A 10,745-nucleotide genomic window follows, 5' to 3' on the forward strand; every position below is an offset into this window, starting at 1 on the left:
TGCATATAAGTGGACGTAACTCTAACAAGCTAAATACCCTCAGAACTGACACAGACCACCAGCCAGGTACCAGGGTGGCCACAAGTATCATGCAGAGTAGATCTCAATGCTGCTTGCAGAGGCTTTCTTGAGCTGGGATAAGATGGTGAACCCACAAATCACAATCCTCTTGTCATAGCCTCCCCAAGCACCACTATGGGCATCAGAAAATATAACCATTTTTAATGAGATTAGAATAAAATGCAGGGCCCTGTAATATTAAAAATGTCAATGACAGCCAGGTGGTGGTGGTTCACGCCTTTAATCCCAGCACTTGCAAGGCAGAGGTAAGCGACTCTCTTGAGTTTGAGGCCAACCTGGTCTACAAATCAAGTTCTAGGACAGCCAGGGCTATACAGAGAAAACCTGTCTCAAAAAACCAAAAAACAAACAAACAAACAAAAACAAAAAAACAAAAAAGTGCCCACGACAACTCAAATTTGTATATCAAAAAGGCAAAACTTTCAGCTTGTCAGCCAAAGCCAAAATGACAGATGCTGGAATTGTGAAACATTAATATAGCTAGAATGAAAATGCTCCAATAACTAAGAGTAAACACTCTTGAAATAAAAAGTACTAGCAAAGAAACAATAAAGAAGCAAATGGAAATGTTAGAATTAAAAATAAGTAGAACTTTAAAACTCATTGTATAGCCGGGCGGTGGTGGCGCACGCCTTTAATCCCAGCACTCGGGAGGCAGAGCCAGGTGGATCTCTGTGAGTTCGAGGCCAGCCTGGGCTACCAAGTGAGTTCCAGGAAAGGCGCAAAGCTACACAGAGAAACCCTGTCTCGAAAAACCAAAAAATAAAAAAAAAAAAAAAAAAAAAAAAAAAAAATAAAACTCATTGTATGAACTCAACAGCAGCAGAATAAAGAGTACAAACCAATATCCTTTATGAACATATAAGCAACATCCCCAACAAAATACTGACAAAATCCAGCAATATACAGGAAGGACTATAAACCATACCCAAGTGAGATCTATCCTAGATATGGAAAAATCACTGTCTTGGGAGCTAAAGAGAATTGATACCTGGCTTTACTCCTTATTGGACCTGACTGTACATCTTCCCTTTAGTTCATGAACTATGTCTGTATCCTTTAAAAGAGTTTCCCATCCTTATTTAAAAGGGGAATTAGGCAGCTTGACATTTGAAACCAGAAGCAACTGATAAGGACACATGATTCCAAAGAGCTTATAATCTAGTCAAAAACATGAAAATTTAAAGTTTAGCTACAGGGTTTTTTTTAAATGGTTTATTTATTTTTCAGTGTATGTGTTTTGTCTGAATGTATGTCTGTACACCAGATGAGTGCTTGGTGTGCAAGTAGGGCAGGGAGGGCACTGGATCCCCTGGAACTAGAGTTATAAATGGTTGTGACCAGCTATATGGGTGCTGGGAACTAAGCCCAGGTCCTCTGCAAGAGCAGCCAGTGCTCTTAACCTCTGAGCCATCTCTCCAGTCTCCACATCTTTGCGTTTGTTTGTTTTTTGAAACAGGGTCTCTCTATTATGTTGTTCTAGCTATCCTGTAACTTGCTATATCTACCAAGCTGGCCTTGAACTCACAGAGACCAGCTGCATCTGCTTCCAGAATGCTGGTATTAAGGGTGTGCACGTCCACATCTGGTCAGCCCCCACATCTTAACATCTATAAACATTTAGAAAATCACTGGACAACGCCATGTGGGCAGTGCACACCTGACTTTGGAAAGGAAAAGGATTACTGCAGATTCAAGGCCAGAATAGGTTACAAAAGAAAAGGCGAAAAGAAAGATAATACTGCACAAGTTAAGATTAAAATGTTGCTAGCTTGATATGGCCATAAATCCACCTGTTCTTATTATAACCTTGAAAAGCCTTGCTCACTATAGTACACATGGATTATTGGACAACTGACAAGAAATAGTTTTTTTTTTTTGGACAGGGTCTCATGTATCCCAGGTTGGCCTGGAAGTTACTATATAGCCAATGAAGACCTTAAACTCCTCTAATCTTCCTGCCACACCTCCCCAGTTTTGGAAAATCTTATAGCAAACTTAGCCAAGTGCCAGATCTAACTTATGTTAATACAAATGAAAGAAAAGTAAAACACAAGTATTTGGCAATTAAGAAAATTAGAAATTAGAATCAAAAAATTGTTTTCTTATTTCATTCTTATGTCTTTGCAGTGGCTTTTAAGATCTTTTGTTTTCTGTACTAAAGCAGAACAGTGAAAATGTTTTTATAGAATGTTGGAAAAAAGCTATGTATTAATTTGCTTTGGGTCATTCTAGTCTCTCTGGTAAAGTCATAATTAGGAAGGCCTTTTTAGGGCTGTGTTCTAGTCTCACAGGTGAAAAGCTACTCCATATCTGGAAAAATCTAAATTCATATGCGAGGGGGCCATGTTTTTAAAGCATATTATTTACACAATTCACTGGAATGGCTCCTCTGGAAGCTGGGTGGCTCTCTTATGCAATTATGTACTTAGGAACCCTCCTCTGCACAACCGTGAAAATTCAAGTAAGAATAATTTACTGGCTATGCACAGTTATTAGAATTTTAAAGCATTTGTTTGTTCAAAATTCTGGTTTACCAGACAGTTATATTTGACCAATTGTGTCCTTAATCAACAATAATGAACAATGGTTTAGAAGGTACCCAGGCTTGAACTGCAATGTCCTAAAGGAGCATCGGGAGTTGCTTCCCTCCCTCCTGTTAGAGGATCTCCCTCCCTTTCTACCCAACAAGATTTGTGGTGAAATTAACAACTGGGATTCTAAACATCTGTAGTAGAATACTGACTTCAATTACAGATGCAAAGCTTTATCTGTAAGGAACTGTGAGGAACATTTTAGCAGTGAAGAAGCTGGGGAGCATAGAAATTAAGACTGTTGAATTTTGAAAAAATAAAATAAGAACTATTTTAAAAAATTAGATAAAATGTTAAACATTAGCAGGCAACAGGACGCCACAGCACTATCTAGAGACTGAATGTTTCTGATACCAAAATAGTAATTTGGGGGCTGGGGATGTAGGTCAGTTGGAAGAGTGTTTGCCTAGTATGCACGAAGCCTAGGTTCAATTCCCAGCACCACATAAACTGTGCACAGTGACACACGCCAGTACACCTGTAACCCAAAAACACAGGAGAGGGGGAGGAGGATCAGAAGCTCAAGGTCCTTTTCTATTACATGGTAAGTTCCAGGCCAGCCTGGGATACATCAGATTTTTTTTTTTTTAAGTTATTCTGCTGGCCCACCCTTTAGTCCCAGCACTCAGGAGGCAGAGACAGATGGGCAGATTTCTGTGAATTTGAGGCTAGCAAAGACTACATAGAGTTCTAGGTCAAAGCTACACAGTGAGAGCCATCCTCCCCCACCCCTTTTGTGCACGCATGCATGCATACATATGCAACACACACTTTTTAATAGACATGTACAGAAAAATAAGCTTGATGAACATTATGGACAGAGGCAGGCACTATTTTTCCTGTAAGAGAACAAAAAGTCTGTTTATTTACACTTTCTTTGCCATGCTTTGGATTTCTGTATTTTTGTTTTGTTTTGTTTTTTGTTTGTTTGTTTTTCAAGACAGGGTTTCTCTGTGTAGTTTTGGTGCCTGTCCTGGATCTTGCTCTGTAGACCAGGCTGGCCTCGAACTCACAGAGATCTGCCTTGCTCTGCCTCCCGAGTGCTGGGATTAAAGGTGTGCACCACCACCACCCGGCTTGGATTCCTGTATTTTTTTAAGTGCTCATTTTCTTATTCATAGGAAACCTGCAATTACCTCAGATTAGGTTTTACAAACTCAATTGTCTATACCTGTACTAAGGTTTTGTTTAATAACCACAAAAGATTATTTGGCCACATTGGAATTTCACTGTGTTAAATTCAAGTTTAAAAAGTCAAGTAAAGGTCAAGGAAGCTACTTTTGCAGTCGTATCAATGACCACAGACTCACAGTTGAGAAAGAGGGACAGAGAAGACTTTTATGCCCCCCCACTCCCCCCCCCCCACAAAAGGAACAGCCTAGACAGAAAGCCATGGAAAAGAACTCTTGAAAATTGTGATAAGAATGCTGACGGTTAGCTCTCCACAGGGCTTCTGATAGGGGTACGGGTGGGGAAGGACTCAGTTTTCTTTTAGGGGGCTGGCTACTGGGAGTTTGGCCATGGTCCAGTATTTGGGCAACACAAATTGCACTTTTTCCCCTTCTTTTCCTCCTCCTCCTCTTTCCTTTGATGGAGTAGTTCACAACGGTGAGGGGCAGACCTGGGAGGACTGGGAGGTAAGTGTGATCTGGGTGCAATCCTATTGCAAGAAGCTCCAAAGAACTATCCAAATTCTTTTATTACCCTAGGATTTATTGCATTAAATATTATTTTAAATAACTAGGCCATCAGCTGAAGCTTTTAGTAATGCAGAGTTGGCCTATATGCACGCTTCCAAAGGCCACAGTGCTCATTAGGAAGATTAGGCTATATGTATTTCTGAGAGATGGAAGACAGGGAAGGAATGAAAAGAGAAGAGAGCTGGGTGGCGGTGCACACCTTTAATCCCAGCACTCGGGAGGCAGAGGCAGGTGGATCTCTGTGAGTTCGAGGCCAGCCTGGGCTACAGAGTGAGATCCAGGAAAGGTGCAAATCTACACAAAGAAACTCTGTCTCAAAAAACCAAAAAAGAAAGAAAGAAGAGAGAAAAGGAGAGGGGAGGGGAGGGGAGGGAAGGGGAGGGGAGGGGAGGGGAGGGGAGGGGAGGGGAGGGGAGAGAAGAGGAGAGGAGAGGAGAGGAGAGGAGAGGAGAGGAGAGGAGAGGAGAGGAGAGGAGAGGAGACTGGGTTGAAACTGTGGGAAGAAACAGAAGAGGCAGCAGCTATCTTCCATTGTAGTGAATGAAAGGAAGGCTTTGCCACTTTCCCACTGATGGGCTTCTGTATTTGTTCAGAGACGTTACCATGACCCCACAAAGGCTGGCACCATGTTAATAAACCACATACTGAGGCACTACCACATCAGACTCTTTATCTCCCCCGACCAGACAAAGGCAGCAGAAGGAGCCCCAGTAAGACCCTTTCCGAAGAACAGGTCAAATCCTTGAGTGCACTTATGAGCAACTCCTCCACAGATGAGCTGGGAAGCTGACAAGGCACTTGTCTGCAGGTCTCCTCTAAGGAGGACATCTGCTCGTAAAAGGATCACCTAGTACCAAACAGTATTTCAATGACTGCAAACCACGTCTCCTGCCTCTCTCGGGCACTCCTTAACTTTTGTAGAATAGATTAAAAAAAAAATTACCTGCTCATTAGGAAGAAAATAAATGGCTACATAAATAAAGACAACCATATTGCACCTGATTTCCCGGGTACCACAGAGAAAAGAAACTCATTTTCAGCAGTGTTTACTCCACTATTTGCAAATAGCTGACTGATTGGCAGCTACAATATATGAAATAAATAACTATTTCAAAGACCAAGTGTCATGTTCCCTGATAAGTAACAAATATGAACATTATCTACCCTCCCCATCCAGGGTGTGGAATTTAGCAGGAGAATAGATTTATTGGCTCTCTGATTGCTTCATGTGTTGTGAGGACATTTTCTGTGATGCTGTGGTTATTACTGAGGTTAGATAAGAAAATCTCCTCTCTCTCAGGACATTAGTATTAAGAGTTACATATTCACAAGAAGGATACAAAATGAGTTTTTCTGAAGCAAGTGAAATGTGACAAGAAAGTGTGAAATGGAGAGTGAATATACCTAATAATCTTTCTTCAAGGAAGATAAAGAACACAAACCTCCAGCTCAGTTTATCATAAGCCAAGATGCAAACTAATACATCTGGAGTACACACCCTGATATCACCCATTATCAGAAAAACAATTTAAAAACCTGCATCATGGGAGGACCCTAGGATGACTGTGGCTTATAATAAGTTTTGGTTTTGCCCAATCACTGGGCATGCTTTAGTGAAACATTTCACTATTAGGGTAAGAATTTGTACCATATCAAGCTGATGAAAGGATATGCTGGCTGTACTTTCAGAAGGGGAGGCTAAAATCTTTTTAGATTACGGATTAGCCTATAGAAAAATGTCTGCCATAAATCAAACAGTGAAGGGGAAGATGAATAGGAATCTCACTTATACAACTTAAGTAAAACATAGCTCTCTGAAGAGATGAAGATAGTTTTCTTCTGTATCCCAGAATCTAATCAATATTTATATGTATAATTCAGCTATCATTTGGCTTAAAAGGGCTTATTGGGAAATGTCATTTTTACTATTTTCTACAGAGAAAATATTTTCCAGTTTCAAATAACTCTGGACTTCGGAATTATAACCTTTTTTTTTTTTTTTAAGATTTTATTTTATTGTTTTTTATTATGTATACAGCATATGACAGCAGGCCAGAAGAGGGCACCAGATCTCATTACAGATGGTTGTGAGCCACCATGTGGTTGCTGGGAATTGAACTCAGGACCTCTGGAAAAGCAGTCGGTGCTCCTAACCTCTGAGCCATCTCTCCAGCCCCTATAACCTGTTTTTAATGTTCAAAAAATATTTAAGTGGAAAATGCTAAGGGACCACTGAACTCGATGGTGTATTTACATATCTACATCTGTATAAAATAATGAATATATGTTTGTTAAAAAAAAAAAAAAAGAGGACTAGTGGGATGACTCAGTAGCAGAAAGGCCAGGCCTGATGGCCCAAGTTTAATCCTGAGGCCCATAAGGTAGAAGGAGAGAAGTAACTCCCACACGTTGTCTGTTCCACTGTGACACAAACATGTTCCCCCAACAAACACTCACACAAAATAAATAAGTAAATATGAAAAAAAAAACCTGCATCAGATGTTAATATGAAATATTTTTACAGATTTATAAACAGCTTTAAAAGCTTCTCTTCCAATGCACACCCAATAGCTCTCTGACTGGACTTAAGACCTGCCCAAAAGAAAGAAATCATGGGGGCTGGAGAGATGGCTCAGAGGTTAAGAACACTGGCTGTTCTTCCAGAGGTCCTGAGTTCAATTCCCAGCAACCACATGGTGGCTCACAACCATCCGTAATGAGATCTGGTGCCCTCTTCTGGCCTGCAAGCCTACATGTAGGCAGAATATTGTATACATAATAAATAAATAAATTAAGAAAGGAAAAAAAATAAAGAAATCATGCCTACTCCTGGAAGCCTAGTCAACTCCTCGACACCAGTCATGGATCTTGGAGGAGTATCAACAAGTACCACTTTACTAAACCAGCAATAATCCCTAACTACACTCTAAATATTTGTCTTTATAGTCTTCACCCTTTGCCAAGGAAAGCTCTCTTTGCAACAGACAGAGACCATTAACAGAAAACTACAGCTCATCAAATACAGAGTTGAGTCTAGTCCCAACTGACACATCTAAATGGAACTCCTGCAACTTCAGTTCAGGCATCACTAAGGAAGAGCTAGCAAAAAGACTGAAGAGCCAGAGGAACAGGAGTTTACTGTGAGATTGTGAATCCTAGTAATGTCTGAAGCTATAGGTATCCATGAAGTCTCACCAAAATGGCAAGGAAAATACCAAAAGACATACTAACATGAATAGGGAAAGCTCAAAAGGCCTCAACCCTACAGAAAGAACTTACAGGGAACTAAGGAATGCTGAGATCAGGAAAGAGAACAGCAACTGTTTATCCAATACCAAATGGTCAGCCCTGAAAACATACATGAACAGGATGTATTTATGTATTTAGGAATACACACACACACACACACACACACACACACACACACACACTCATGTAACAATTTTTAAAAAGGAGGTCATGAATTTCAAGGTTGTCAGATACAGCCTTTAATTATGAGCACAGCACTCAGGAGGCAAAAGCAGGCAGATCTGTGAGAGCCATACTAAGCTCCAGGCTAGCTAGGACTGGGAGGTGATGGAGGGAGGACAGAGAGGAGAGAGAAGAGGTCAGCCTCATCTAAATAGTGATTCAAGAACAAGCTAGGCGAAGTGAGACTCTGTCTAAACAAGTAAGTAAATAATTCAAAGCTGGGCATGTTGAAGCACTCAAGAGACAAGCAGAAGGATCAGAGCAAATTCAAGGCTAGCTTGGTCTACATAGGAAATCCTAGGTGAGCCAGAGCTGTGTAGTCTTTCTTGACTGATTAATTAAAAAATGAAAGAAAGAAAGAAAGAAAGAAAGAAAGAAAGAAAGAAAGAAAGAAAGAAAGAAAAGACAGACAGACCACACACACACACACACACACACACACACACACACACACTATAAATAATTCTCTTGGGAAGCCTGTACCCACGTTTTGGGCATGTATTATCTTTTTCCAGAGGGAGAGGGAGTGGGAGAGAGAGGAAGAGAGAGAGTACACACTTAAGCATCTGCTCTTAAATATGAAGCATGCATGATCCTTTATCTCTATTTAAAAACTCAGTAACTTTGCTTCAACAACAAAAAGAGTATAGACATGTACATTAGAGTAGGTAGCTCCAGCTCAGGTAATATTCAATTATTGGCAATGAAATGTGGATGAAAATATGAGCATTTAGATGTGAATTTTTAGAAAAATAATCTACAGTTTTATGGATATTTATAGCATGTGTCCATGCTTAGTCTTGCAGAGCTCTATCTTCCTCCATCTCATTTGTAATATAAACTGCTCCTAAAGCACTTTAATACATTGTAACTGGGAGATTTTGTACATAGTACCTACGAAGCAGCGATCAATACTCTAATACAGAGATGCCAATTCCATTACCACAGAAACCCGTGCAAGTGGCCAGCTGCTGAACAAAGAACCCAGCTTTCATCAGGTTTATTCCTAACACGTCTCCACTCTGGTGGATGAAGCATTTTGCTTTGATGCATAAATAGAAGTTGTGAAAGAAATAATGGCATTTAAAATAACACTTAAGCTTTGATTACAATGAAAGACAGAACTAAAATTAATTTTTATACTCATAAGATGCTTATCTTTTACCATCAAATCCATCTATTCATATGCAATCAAAATGCTACACCTAATGTTTTACAAACTGCCATAACCTTAGATGTTTGTGCTACAGTTCACCATTTATGACTAAAATGTTGCAAGAAAGTATGAAAAAGAATGAAAATTAAGCACTAGCTGAGAAATGAAGAAAATGAGAAAGGAAACTGGAGAAAAATATCTTTAAAAAAATCATTTTAGGCACAAAGATTCCTAACTTTGATTTCCTTCTAAATTTGCCAACAAGAAAAAACAATGACTTATTCACAGCCTTTTCATCCGTTTATTACATGCACCTTTCCCTTGTGCCGTTTTTATGATCTGAGACAGCACCGCTGAAATATAATCAAAAAGAATCAAGAGCAGTCTGTATACAATGGTACTAGCAACTTGGGGCAGCAGATTTAACTTGTGTCTAAAACCATTTCCCCATCTTTTCTTTCACTACTTCCTTCCTTCCAACAGACTAAAGCTGTGATATATCCTTTCTCAACTAGCCTTAATCATTTTCACAACTACGGTTACTATGACAACAGGATGCAGCTTATCCGTGCTGTTTTCATTTTTCCTATTTGAGTTGTCATGACAACACAATCATTCTGCTTTTCTCCAATATGTAACAACTTTGTTTTAGGATTGAGGTCTTAAGAACATTGGATTTCCCTATAAAGAAAGCAAATAATAGAATTTATATAAGAATTTTAATTATATAGCACCCTATTTTAAAATCTTGGTCGAAGAGTTACTTTCATCATATCAAAATAAAAAACATCAGGCTGGGCGGAGGTGGCTCACACCTTTAATCCCAGCACTCAGGAGGCAGAGGCAACAGAGTCTCTCAGTTTGAGGCCAGCTGGTCTACAGAGTGAGTTCCAGGACAGCCAGGACTGTTACACAGAGAAACAAACAACAACAGAAAACAAACAAACAAACAACAGAAAAAAAAATCTAGAGACTGGATAGATAGTTGAGAAGTTAAGAGCACTGGCTGCTCTTCCAACACATACATGGTGGTTAACTATCTAGAACTAGTTCCACGGGACCCTCGTCTGGCCTCTCTGGACACTGCCTGCATGTGGTACAATGACATACACGTGGGCTAAGCACCCATACACATAAAAAAGTGGTTTTTAATCTAATTTTAAAAATTAATTAAAATATTTTTAAATTAAAAATAAATAAGCAGCATTAACAACTATCTTATTAAACCTGGCTACAGCTAACAGTGACTAATTTGGTACATAGCTCTCCAATGAAAACATAGCAACACCATTACAATTCTGAGCTGTGAGCAAGTGTCCATTAATACCTGTCCCAAGTAAAACAGTCATGAATAAAGACAGTTAAGGGGCTGAAGAGTTGGTTCTGCCATTACAGGTTCCAAAGGAAAGCCAAGCATGGTGGTGCACACCTTTAATCCCAGCACTTTGAGTTCAAGGCCAGCCTGGTCTACAGAGTGAGTTCCAGGGCAGCCAAGACTATAGAGAGACCTTGTCCAGAAAAAAACAAGGTGGGGAAGCGGGTAGAGTTCCAGGGAACCTGGTGGTTTTCTTCTGACTTCTTCAGACAACAGGAATGAATGCACATGCTGCACATACATACATGCAAATAAACAGTCGACATAAACAGATGCCTCAAAATATTAAAAATAAATAATAGACACAGTTTCAAACCCTTTGCTGAGCTAATCCAACTTCCCTTGTTCTAAGTACCACAGAAACAGCA

The 10,745-nt window shown here is 39.7% G+C and overlaps 1 protein-coding gene across 17 annotated transcripts in view; it reads right to left on the reverse strand.

The window, feature by feature from the left end:
- Btrc (beta-transducin repeat containing E3 ubiquitin protein ligase) overlaps positions 1-10,745 on the reverse strand; it is a 177,950-nt gene that overhangs the window by 131,957 nt on the left and 35,248 nt on the right. The window lies entirely within an intron of this gene.

Source organism: Peromyscus eremicus, chromosome 1, assembly GCF_949786415.1.
Source record: "Peromyscus eremicus chromosome 1, PerEre_H2_v1, whole genome shotgun sequence".
Taxonomy (NCBI): Eukaryota; Metazoa; Chordata; class Mammalia; order Rodentia; family Cricetidae; genus Peromyscus; species Peromyscus eremicus.